Here is a 13,108-nt window from a genome sequence, read left to right as displayed (position 1 = left end):
TATCTCCTACTCCTTATAGGACCATTGGCTGGTCAGCCTCAGGCTTAAGTCAGCAGAGACTTAGAGATTGCCTTCTGCAAACATTACCCTGCCTTGACAAGGAGGTGAAAGCCATCTAGTGAATGTGGCCGGAGTCGCTGATGAATGCTTTACCAGCAAACAAGGGACAGAGAGGGGCGTTCCCTCGGAAAAGTGGGAGGAAGTCACGTGGTTGCTAGGGAGGGAGAGCACGCCTGCTGTTTGGAAGTACAATGAAGCTCGCAAGAAACAGAGGCGCCTCTGAGGGAGACACCAACAGAGAAAAACAGAAGGAAAATAGATCTTCGAAACGCAGAATCCTGCATGACGCTGCAATGCAATGGGTTGGTGCAAATTGAAAGCAGAAACTTGAACAAATACTCTTGTGCTCATGTTAATTACAGCATTATTTTAACAGTCAAAAGATGAAATAAACCCAAGTGTCTGGGTTAGATGTGGTCCACCCACAATGGAATACTAGTCAAAATTAGAGAAAAAAAAATTCAAGCTCTGCTAATGTTACAAAGATGAACTAGAACATAGTACATTAAGATTTTAAAAAAAAGCAAGCTGGACACAAATGGATAAATAAAATAGGATTTCATGCCTATGGAATACCCAGAATAGGTAAATTTAAAATAGTAATTACCAGAGGCTAAAGGAGGGGGAATTGGGGAGCTATTGCTTAATGGGTACTATTCCATGTCTGGGATAATGAAAACATTTTGAAAATGTAAGTGATGGTATGTATATACAACCTTGTAGATGTAATGATCACTCCTGAGTTGTAGATTTTATAAAAAAAAGTTAAAATGGTTAAGTTTTCTTTATATGTATTTTATCACAAGAGGAAGAATCAATGTGACAGACAAGTAATCCCTGAAGAAAATACTTCACGTGTGTGCGTGGCATACGTAGACACACTGTTTCAGTAAAGCCATTAGGAAGGAGGCAGTTCCAGTCATGACTCTGCTAAAGATTTCCCCTTTGTATTATCAAGGATCAGAGAAAAGAGAAACAGCTGCGTCGAAACATTCTTGTCACCAGTATCGGATCATTCTCGCTTTTCCTTACAGGGATATTTACCAGTAAACTTGAGGGAGTCAGAGGAGTGGCCCAAACTAAACAATCGTGGTGCCAAGCCCTGTCCTGAGACCTATACAATTTCACTGAATCCCCCAGAGCTCTCCCCGTGGTGCCCTCAGCACGACTACTGAAGACAAAGAGTTGACAGAAGACAGTGAGTACCTCAGGACCCCACAACAAATAAGCGGTCAGGCCAGGGTCTGGTTCCGGGCTGCCCAGCTGTGATGCGTCTGGATTTACCACTTCTGATGATGTTGGTTCTCAGAACTTGGCTTTGGCAAAACAGATCAAACGGATGCTGAAGAAGAGTTAGGGAAAGACTGACAGACTGAAACAGGAGATGGGCTTAAAGAAGTGAGAGGTCAGCAGAAAGCCCCGGGTGGTCAGGCGAGGCACAGCACCTACACACAGCCAAGTAAAATTAAAGAGAGACACGAAAGGTCCCACTGCAAATGATCAGTCAAGAGAAATTCCAGATATGAACAGGGTTGACTGCTTGAGCAGGCAAAGACCTGAGGCTTAGGAAAAACATGCCAAAGCACGGAAAACAGTTCTTTTGCCACGAATGCTATACTTTGTAATTAATTAAAAATTTGCCTTTTGGCTTTTGGTTGTTTTTTCCCCTTTGACAACCATACACCCTTGAAGCTAAAGCAAACCCAAATCCATCCTCGATCGAGTCGTCCTTCTGTCTCTGGCCTCCTTGGAACAAGGACTTTGAGATCTTTGAAGACACGAACGTGAGGCACCACGAAGCTGACATTAGCCAATGCAGGAATGGCTGTTTCTTCCTGATGTATTTGCTGTGAGCACCCGGAGCACCAGATAGCACCAGGCTGGGTGTGATTGTTGTCATTAACTGTGTTCTATAGGAGTGACAAGCAAACCGAAGCAAGGTCCACAGAAGCAGTCCCCTCCCCAAGAGTCCCAAAGGAGTCAGAGTCCTTTCTCTGCAGCTCACAATGCTGTGGACCGCACCCTTCAAAAGCGACAACAGCCATCACAGCCACCACAGCCACCACAGCCACCACAGCCACCAGAGTCACACTGTTGCCTGCACACTCCAGCCCTCCCCAGAGAGGTCTCCAGCTGCTCCCCGCCAGGGGCTTCTTACCAAGTCCACCAGATGCTCTCTTCCCCTTGGCTTCCTCTGTTGCAAAACAGAACAACCGCCAAGTAGCAGCTGATGGTCACCTCCACACTTCCTAAGTCACGTTTCAGAGCAGTCTGCCCAGGGATTCAGCTAATGGTCCCTTGTCCGTCTTTGTAAGGACTCAGCGCGTGGACACAGACAACGCGTGCGCACCAAGATGCCTTTTTGTAGGGTTGATTTGAATGAAGGAGGGGATGTAAAGACAGAGAAAGCTTCCAGCTCTAGTCTTGGCTGGAATGGTGTCCAGATTTAACCACAAGACCTGTAACTGACGGCTGGGCCTCTCCAGCATCTGCCAAGGCGAGTGCCGTGGCTGAGGGACCTGCCAGTTCCCCACACCCAGCATCCCTGGGTGCCTGCTCGCTCTCTGGCAGCAGGCGACTGTCTGCTCAGGCAGCTGGGACACTCACAATGCTGCATATTTGGGGAATGTTTCACACTGGGAAGAGGGCCAGGCATTCTCAGAGAGAAGCCACCACCCTTGTCTGTAAAGGTCCCCATTCAGCTGCTTCAGGAAAGAAGTTCCCAGCCTCTCTCCTCACCCTCTAGTCTGCCCTCGCTTAGATACCTCATAAAGAAACCAAAGGGCACCCTATGAATAGCTAACCCTCCTCAGCCTTGTGGAGGCTGGACACGGAGCGATGGAGTTGTGTCAGTCTGTTTCCATATGTAAAAAAGTCTTTGAAGTCTTCCTCAAAAAATTCCACATGGCTGGGAGGCTCGCCCTGGCGAGGTAGGGGCAACGGAGAAGGCCGCTGTGTGACAAAGGGTCTGCTCCACTTCAGAATCAAAAGAGAATGAGGACCCCTTGACGCAGCAGGGCCGTCAGACAATGGGGCTTTTGTCTTGTGGTCTCCTAGAGCTGTATTTGAAATTCAAACAGTCTATACTTTGCAATTATTGCTGGGATTTTTTTTTCCTTACTATTTTTAAAATCTTATTTAATTGGCTCTACAAGTCTTTTGAAGTTGTGTTGTTTTGCTGGTTTATGTTCACATTATATCTAGGTGATTTCTGAAATCTTTTAAGGTAAAAAAAAATAAAAGGGTGTTTTCATGTTTTCGGGATAGTTATGGTTCTCCTCAGAGAGTTTTAAGATTTTCCTCTCAGCGTGGGCTTGATGCACAAAACATAAGGCACCCTCCTGGGTTTCAGAGGTCGGCTGTGGCTAAATTCAGGCACACTCATCACCGAGGCCACCAGCACAGAAGCTGGGCTAGGGTCTAGCTCAGTAGGTAGAGCGCTTGTCTGGCATACACTAAGGCCTAGGTTTGATCTCCAGCACTGTATACATCGGTCATGGAGGTGCGTGCCTGGAATCTCACCACTTCGGAATTGGATGCTTGAGAATCCGAAGTTCAAGATCATCGAGTTCAAAGCCAGTCTGGACTACACAAGACCCTATCTCGAGAAAAACACAATCTAGACTCTCTTTCTACACGTGGGTAAGACTTCTCTCCACCATGCAGAGCCTATAGTGAGTAACCGGGAGACTGAAGCATCCTCGCTGAGGCCAAAGCAACTCCACAGCATCCTTGGTCCAGACCAAAGCATCAAGGTAGCTGAACAACCTCCTGATGAACACAGACCTGCTCAAAAGCTTCTACGTTGTTCTTATGAGCACGGTGCCCATCTTGAACTCCCTTTCAATGATTACAAGCCTGACCTTTAAACAACTCAGTTCATTAAATTGTATGACAGAGAGAAGGTGAAGCAGGACCTGAATCACAGACAGCCAAAATGGCGGTCAGGGGGATTCCACAAGTCCGTGCTACCCTATCCCTACCCCTTCTCCTGCCAGTTTCCACTGCTGTCACGCCTTTACCTATCCCCTCAATCCAGTCTTTGCTGGATGAACACTAGAGCGACTTTTTGATAAGGCACCTGGTCTTGTGAACCAGCACTAGAATCTAGACTCCATTGTAAAGATTAAAGAACATCCTAGGGTTGGGCTGGGAAGTGCTTGGGTAAAGACACTTAATTAAGAGACTGCTTAATTAAACATAAGGTCTGATCAATCAAGGACTATGACCATCCTGGATGTTAAAGCAGGGAGGAAGGCAGGGAGAATGGGGACAGACCTTTACCCCAACCCCTCCATCACAGTGGGGCTGTGGGAAACCCTCTCCCCTCAAATATTTGTGCTAAAAAAAACCAAAACCAAAACAAAACAAAACAAAAAAACTCTGCCAGTGAAGTTTAGTCAAGTGGATAAGAGGAAGAATCAAGAGCCGTGCTGCACAGCCATGGAAATCACAGCCCCGTGGTTGGTAATTACCTACAGGTCTCTAGGCAGTTTTTAATAACATCTTTTTATTTAAAACCACAACCAGGCCTCCTCACTCTAGGAAGCCACATAATATGCAGGGCAGATGTGTGGTCAGTGTGAAGAGAACCAGAGCTGGCATGGAAGGAATTAACGCTGGGAAGAGAGCAAGTGTTGTCTTAGCAGGAACTGTGGCCAAACTCCCCTCACAGGGGAGAGAGAGGTGATACCAGCAAGAAAGGAATATGTGAAGGGCCCAGGGTGATTGGTCCCCTGTGAGCCTCTGCCCCACCTGTGTTTCTAAACAGGAAAAACAAGTGAGTATGGGTGGATATAGGTTGTCAGGAACAGAGCTTCAGAGGCCACAATCAGCAGATCCCCTCCCCCACCTACCTATCCACCCTCCCACCCACCCCCAATTGAACTCAGGGTTAGAAATGGGAAGAAGCATCTAGAAGAGAGGCTGAAGAAACCTGGGAGCAAATAAAGTCACCTTCATGTTCCCTAGAGCAAAACAAAAACAAAAACAAAAATCACCTCAGCCTAGAGAGACAGGACCACAAGGCAGCAGAGACACGACCAGAAGGCAGCGAAGACACGAAACCCTTCAAGGCTGCTTCTGAGAAGCTTGAGAAAACAAGGGCGCTGGGGGACTGGGTATCTCCTGATTGCTAGGATCCCCACAGACCAGCCTTGGCGTCAGCACAGAAAACAGAAAGCCAACTGTTTATCCAGGAAATGATATGGCTTGCCTCTGGGGAGACAAAGCCTCTCGCCTGTGGGAGTTTGAGTTCTCTAAGGCCCTCTCTCAGCAAGCCAACTTGTTCGTCTCTTCTGACTTACCTGTTTAACCTGAGGCCTGGGAAAGGAACTTCTAGTCTGGTATCTGAGGCAACGGACTACAGATAAAAGTCAGCCCGAGCATAATCCAATGGAAATGCTGACTTCATGGGCATGGTGAGTGAGAGAACCTTCTGTGTGGGAGGCGTCAATTTACTTAGATCTCAAACTAACTCCTGAGAGCCTATCCCAGGAGCACAGCAATCAAATCTTAAGTGTGGAGAGTGACTTAGGATAGCTAAGCATTCGGTCTTGCTGGGGGAGGCTATGTTTAAGTCTTCAACACTCCTAGGGCAGTCCGAGTACAAATATTCTCTCCTCTTCATGGACCACAAACCTGAGGTCTAATGACTTGCTGAGCTTCTCGTGACCAAGGGCCAGGAAGTGATAGTACCCCTTTCACTCCCTCTCCTGGGCCACTCACCCAAAATAAAGGTTGCCCAATTGTAATGCCAACACTTCCCTTTGTGAGAGGTTAATACGTAGTGTGGGCCAGCTGACAGTCATCCAAAGTCTACTGGACGGCGCCATCAACCCCCCCCCCCCCACAGGGTTGTTTCTGCTGAATGGTCAGCCAAGTTCTCCCCCACCGTCCTGCCCACCCCCCCCCCAGTCCCCAGAATTGAGATTTCTTCTCTGTTGAAAATAAATTTTTGTATTAGCTCATTTTTGTATAAATTGATGTTTCAGCTCTGGTGTATGTCCTTGACAGCCACGTTGTTCTTCAAATTCTGACCATTTAGTTTACAAGAGAATTAAAACATCGAATCCCATTGTACACAAATCTGGGGCACATTCTAAATAATCCTTTTCTATGTAAGTGAGCTGATCTGGGCTTGGGAGTAATGTGGCTTGTTTTCATCCCCTTGGTTTTAGAGTTGCAGAAAATTCCATGATTTGAGTCTGTATCTCATTTCCCTACACTCCCATTGTGTTAACTGTTTTTCTTTTTCCCTGTCATTGGCCGTGGTCTCGTTTTCCATGTCTGCTGGGCCTTCTACCCATCCTTTCCTTCCATCCATCCTTCCCTAGGGTGCCCTGCCCTCCTGGACTTCATGAGTTCCCAACCTAGAAACAAATAACTAAAGACCTAACTCCCAAGACTTTCTCTGTCCCAAGCTCGTCCAGGTACGTAGAGACCTTCACCCAGTCTTCAGCTACAGCAGTCTGGCTTTGCCCTGTGGGCCAGAGAGCCCTTGTTTTGTGTTCGGTATTCCCTCGTGTCTCAGCTGAGCACCAGTGGCAGGACTTGCAGGGGTGGGGTGAGAGGTAGTGGCTTCTGTTCTCTTTGCAGAGTTCTTACTCACTTTCTAAATCATCTGCCATGTTTGTCCCCTCCTTAGCCCTTCCTTAGCCTCTTAATTTGCTTTTTAGTGTCATTCTCCCATCATCTCCCCTCCTTCCTTCCTTCCTTCCTTCCTTCCTTCCTTCCTTCCTTCCTTCCTTCCTTCCTATTCTGTGTAATTACATGTCCTCACATATTTAGCACAGGTATGTGGAGGCCTGAAGAGGGCCCTGGCTCCCCTGGAACTAGAGCCATAGGTGGTTGTGAGCTGCCCTGCTTGGGTGCTGGGAACTGAACTCTAGTCCTTTACAAGAAAAGCAAGTGCTCTTTCCCCGCTCAGCCATTTCTCTAGTCCTCTGGTTTCTAGCCCTCAGAGTTTCGCTATCGTAGCTCAAGCTAGCCTCCAACTCATGATCCCGCATCTCATCCTCTTGAATAAAAAAGAGTATTTGCCACCACAGCGAGACCCTCTTCCTTAGGTCGTCAAAGTCTCGAGACAAAATGTCAAGGGTTAGAAGTGGACAGTGGCAGAAGAAAGAAAGAAACCTCAACAAAGCAGATAAAATCGGGCTCCCTGGAGGTCACCTAAAGAACAAACAACACCCACTGTGGGCTTGAGCCTGATAGGATGGTCTGAGGTCCCATCACCAACAACACGTGGACATCACGAGACACATCGGGTACAGATATGTCTGCTCTGCTTGGGTTCATTAGAACCACATTAGACTCATTAAAGCGATCAGCACTGAGGACGCACTGCACCACTCCCAATGTGCTCCTCTGTGTTGGTTCTGTTTAGCCTGGTCCAAGCTCTGAATCTACTTCCCTGGGCTCGGATAAAGTGGGATCTATGAGCTCTCTTTCTTTCTTAAAAAGCCCCCCAAAGCCTCCCAAACCAACCAACCAACCAACCAACCAACCAACCAACCAACCAACCAAGCAATAACAACAAAACCCTCCTAACACAAACGAAAATGGCCTTGCTCCTTATATAGCAGCATGGAGCTCCTTCCTTTGCCCTGAAGATGTAAGGCCCCTTCCCCATGAGTCTCCTGAGGACTGGTCACTCTCATGCTGGGTGGAATCTGAACTTACCTCTCTCACATGGGACACCTGAAGGAACCCTGGTGACAGTGTTTTTCCCTCTCTCCTCATATTGCAGAGAAGGAAACTTCAGAGAAGGTCAGAACTGCATGGCTTTATAGATAGGCCCTAGTTTATACACGCCAAAGGATTTCCTATGGGATGCTGGGGACATTTCTGCTGGGGTTGGGTACCAAACACTAGCACTGCTTTGCATTTGTGATGCACTAGACGGTCATTTTGATGTTTATTTCCATGTTGTCTTTTCTACATACGTATCATAAAAATGTACCATTGTAATCCCTCCTATTTTACAGGCAGAGAAGTTGACGCTGAGGGGCTATCTGTTTAAGAGCTGGCTATCTTAATCACACAGACACAGTGAGCTGTTCACCCAGGAGTTCAATCCAGCCCATCTAGTTCCCCATCCTTACTCCTTTCACCAGCCCATCTGCTTCTCAGAATAATTAAATTAATTTTTTTCTTGTTGTGCTGAGGAATGAACCCAGGGTTCTACTGCTGAGCCACATGCCCACCCTGCAAGGCTTTACTTTAAAAAAAATAGATTTATAGCTGGGTGTACTGCACGCCTTTACTCTTAGCACTTGGGAGGCAGAGGCAGGTAGATCTCTGAGTTCCAGGCCAGCCTGGTCTATAGAGTTAGTTCCAGGACAGTCAGGGCTATACAGAGAAACTCTACCTAGAAAAAGAAATGATACACATAATTAATATATACATATATATTTAGTGAGACAGACAGACAGAGAGAGAGAGAGAGAAAGAGAGAGAGAGAGAAATTGATGTGAGATATGTTTTCTTAGATTGAAGAATAATTCCAATCTCTGATAAATAATATCGGGGTTTTTTATTTGAAAAGTACCAGCTATGTGTCTTTATGATGAGGTAGGTAGAGCCAGAAGATTACCAGTAAAGGCACTTTCATCTTAAAATTACACTTTCTTAGGTTTTTGCAATTAGATGTAACTGTCTCTGCTTTTGTGGTTGTTGATTCTGGGAGCTTTGTTTGTTTGTTTGGTGATGATTAGTACTGAATGAACTAGTGCCTTAAACATGCTAAGCAAGAGCTCTAGCACTGAGCTACACCCCTGGCCCCGTTCAAATTTGTTATTTTGAGAGAAGTTCTCATTAGGGTGACCAAGCAAGCCTTGAGCTCATGGTTCTCTTGTGCCTCAGCCTTTTGAGTAGCTGGGCTTTGAGGCTAAACCTAAACCCAGCTAGACTTTCTTGAGAATAAAGTTTCAGAGAGTTTTTTTTTTTTTTTTTTAAGTCTTTGGGGCCCTACTATCATTGTAAAAAGAAGCATTTCCTATTTGTGGAGATGTCAACTGCCTACAGAGGACAGATTTTCTGGAACTTAATTAGGGAGGATCAGCGGTATCGTCATAAATGAAGCTCTGGGGTTAAAATATGAGTGGACACTGTCACTGTCCTGAAGAAGACAGAAACATCTAACTCTGGAACACTGTCTTATACACAGTAGGAGCTCAATCAATAGCTGATAAAAGGATAAATAATAATGGCTATGATGTATTGAATATCTGCCCTAGGTTGAGATTGACCTACGTTCTTTAGGTCCATCATCTCTATTAATGTGCACTTGAGATCTGCTGGGAAGACATTTTACAGATAAGGATGGGGAACTTGAAGTCCAGGACTGCGACTGTCCCTTGGGGTGAGAGCCAGAGTCAGTGGTCAGTCTATAGAGTCCGGTCAGGTATAGGGACACCATCTTATTTCGTTATTTCAATTGATTTGTTTTTCAAGACTGGTTCTCACTATATATAGCTCAGGCTAGCCTCGAGCTTCTTATTTAAGCCAGTTCATCCACGAACCCTCAATCTTCCTACATGATCAGTCTCCTGAGTGCTTGAGATTATAGCAGAGCCACCAAGCTCAACAACGAGGCACCATAATTAAGGTATTAGATTGGGGAGGAATAAGGAGAGAGTGGGGGGGGGGCAGATAGCAGAGACAGACTGATAACAGTGAGTTCACACAGGTTGTACTGCATTTAACATCTTCACGGACTGCCCAGGTAGCTATGTCCACTAGTAGATAGAAACACGGATTGGAAGCTTGGGTCATGGATTGAGCCAGATCAGGGTCTATTTTTAGTTGATGCTGTTGGAGAATCATGCTTCTCTCTGATTACAGTCTAGAGAACTGCCCATAATTAAAGGGCAAGCAAAGGCAGGAAAAGGCTGATGGAGATGCTGGAGAAAACAAAGGGGACATGAACTCCCAATCCGTTCATTCTGTGTAGTTTCACCCCGCACAAGGTAACCTGTAACTACAGCCTATTCTATCGCTGAATTCTAACCACCTCTGCATAGAATTGAGGCAGAATATTCCAGACACCAAATAACCCAATAAGAACTGATGTTCAAATTCAATCCCGAACTCTATTGGTTTGATCTTCACACACACTATGATATGTTAATAAATAGGCTTGCCAAAATGGGTCAGGCACCAACAGGCTTCATAAAATTCTCTTATCCATAGACAGTGCACCCTTGGACATTCTGATTCAGGAGGTCTGGAGGGCCTGGGGCTCTGTGCTTCTGCAGTCGCCTAGGTGATTCAGATGGCTCTGAGTTTTCTTTAAGAAATAAGACAGTGTGACAATGACTGCTTCGATGATCAGTAAGAACACAGTAAGTGGCCTCACTGACACCATTTCTATATTGTTCTCCTGTGTCACTTACCCAGTGTCTCTACATAATGCTAGAATTATTTCTCTTGGGACAAAAGGCTCAACTAACGTCTCCTACAACCTATTGATTCTCGGAATCCATTAACATGTTTATTGGACATTTAATTTGGCACCCAAAACTCCAACCATTGATTAAATCCAAGGAAAGAGCTGACCTTTTAAAAAATCCTCTTCTGCTCCTCTCAGAACCAAATTAACATGCTATTACTCATCCCCAAAGCTATCTTGCCTACAAAACAAAAACTGTGTTAGTTCTTTTTAGTGTCTGGCTATTGAAGAGGAAAATGGAAAAATACCAATAGCGGACAGAACACACATTAAACATAGAATCAATTAAAACAATTATCCCATCCTTGACCAGTCTTTGGTTCTAAACCAAGGAGAAATAGCATGATCTGGATTTGGTTTTCTTGTTTTTGTTTTGTTTGAGGACAGGATCTAAAGTATGCCATGATAACTTCAAAGTCACTGTGCAGCTGAGTTTTAACTCTTGACCTTCCTGCCTCTACCTTCCGAGTGCTAGGACTACAAGTACGTGCCCTGGAACACTTGTAAATGATTTATACAGTGCTGTAGACCAAACCCTGGGCTCTGTGCATATCAGGCAAGCACTCTACCAAATGACCCATATCACTAGCTTCATGGGCCAGATTTTTTCCTAGGAAAAGTCAAGTGGATAAAACTACCTGCAATGGCAGTGACTGATTCTAATGTCCCATCAGGAAGGGACTTCTTAAGTTCAAGATCTTAACCTAAGAGGATGAGACTCAAAAGATTAGAGACCTTTTCCCAACTGACATAAGGTCCTAGTTGCTAACATCCATAGCAAGTGACATACAGGTGGCTCCTCAGGTCCACCGTGGTTCTCAATCTGTGTGTGGGTCAGGACCCCTTTGGAAGTGTCAAATGACTCTCTCAGAGGGTTGGCTAAGACCACTGAGAAACACAACTGTTTACATTATGCTTCATAACCGTAAGAAAAGGAAAGTTGCAGTTATGAAGTAGCAATAAAAATAATTTTATGGTGATAGGGTCACTACAGGGTCACTAAGGGTTGCAACATTGGGAAGGTTGAGAACTCATGAAATCTGGCCATCTCTACAGACACTTCATACATAGTCTCAGCCTATCTCTAGGGAATTGTAGTTTTAGTTGTTTGGAGGTGGGATGGTTAACTTATCCATGTAGACAAGACCAGCACCTGCTTTTCCACCCAAGTGGTGCCTGCATTCTTAGGTCATGACTGAATGCTTGGCTACCCAGATGAGTACATTCATTCTCCACGACCGTGGCCTTCCCTCTCCTGGAGCTGCTATAACAGTCCCACACCACTGTGCTCTCCAGTTCTTTACACTAAGTTGTCCTTTCTGCCTGGGGAACCAAATGCTAGGCATTGATTACCTTTAGCTTGATTATCAACTTAGCTGAGGTGGGTAAGTGAATCCCAGGTGTTCCTTCCATTTTTTAAATATATGCTCTTTAAATCCAAGGCTGGGAGACAGACGTTCAAGGTCTCCTACTACATCGCATCGGCAGGCTCCACCTTTTCCTGGGCTAAGCTCACATATAAAATGAAAACGCACATTTGCTCACATGTTTTCTTCCTTACCTTTGTCCTCTTCTTTATTCTGAGGAAGTAATGAGTTTTCCTGCTTATACAGTTTATCTTTCTACACGATACATTGTCACAGACAACTGAGAGAAAAGGGGGTACCATTTTTAATAAGACCTGATGAGTTCTATGACCAGGAAGCCTTGGGTGGGTATGGTAGCCATTATCCCTTCATTTGCTTGTTTGTATCATTAAGCACAGTCCTTTTATATAGCCATATTGGTCTGTCCTAAAACTCACTATGAAGAAAGACCAACTTTGTCAAACTCACAGAGACCTGTCTGCCTCTGCCTCCCACATCCTGGCCTAGTGTAGCCCCCTATTAAACAGTGAAGAAGACCACACAACAAACTCACAACTGTTCTTATTGGGTCCTCAAAAAATTCGGACACGGGAAATGCTCAGCCCTGTGTATGAAATCTTTCTTAATGGACACAGAGAGTGTAATCCAATACAACGATTTCTCCAACTAAATCCACCAGCTCCCTTTGCTCAGCTAAATCCAACCTGGTATTTAATAGCCAAATATCTCTGGGTTTTTACCCTAACTTTGCTCATTCTAGGCTTTTAAGTTTTTGCTTTTTAGCTTTTAAATGACTTCGATTCACAAATCTCAAAGGCTGGACCCACTGTCATGAAAGCAACAGCATACAGAGAGGCTGGCGGCCAGGGCTGCACGGAGCTGAGCAGAACAGTGGACGCCATCTTGCAAACTCCTGATCCCCTCTTTCCCTTTGTTCCTCCTCTCTGTGTTCTACACTCTACATTTTGGCATTTCTGCTTTGCTTCTGGTTTTGGAGCTTTCATCCTGAGCTTTTCTTGTGGAAAAAGAAAAAAGGGAAATCTAGCAATTAGCATACATTATGCGGCCGCATCAGTTTGGCAGACTCGCAGGCGTGTCTGCATGGCAGAGCAGAGGCCCTGTTTTGTCTTGTTTCCGGGCCTGCCCCGCCCAGCTCACAGCCTGGCATTTGCCAACTGGAGATGCCCACCCCTTCTCTTCCTCTGCTTTTCAGTGTCTCTGCCAGCCA

The 13,108-nt window shown here is 45.5% G+C and overlaps 1 protein-coding gene across 1 annotated transcript in view; it reads right to left on the bottom strand.

The window, feature by feature from the left end:
• Map1b (microtubule associated protein 1B) overlaps window positions 1-13,108 on the bottom strand; it is a 94,315-nt gene that overhangs the window by 23,428 nt on the left and 57,779 nt on the right. The window lies entirely within an intron of this gene.

The sequence above is a fragment of the Apodemus sylvaticus genome, chromosome 16 (genome assembly GCF_947179515.1).
Source record: "Apodemus sylvaticus chromosome 16, mApoSyl1.1, whole genome shotgun sequence".
Lineage (NCBI taxonomy): Eukaryota > Metazoa > Chordata > Mammalia > Rodentia > Muridae > Apodemus > Apodemus sylvaticus.
Note: the sequence above shows the minus strand (reverse complement) of the source record. Positions and strands in the feature narration are given on the sequence as shown.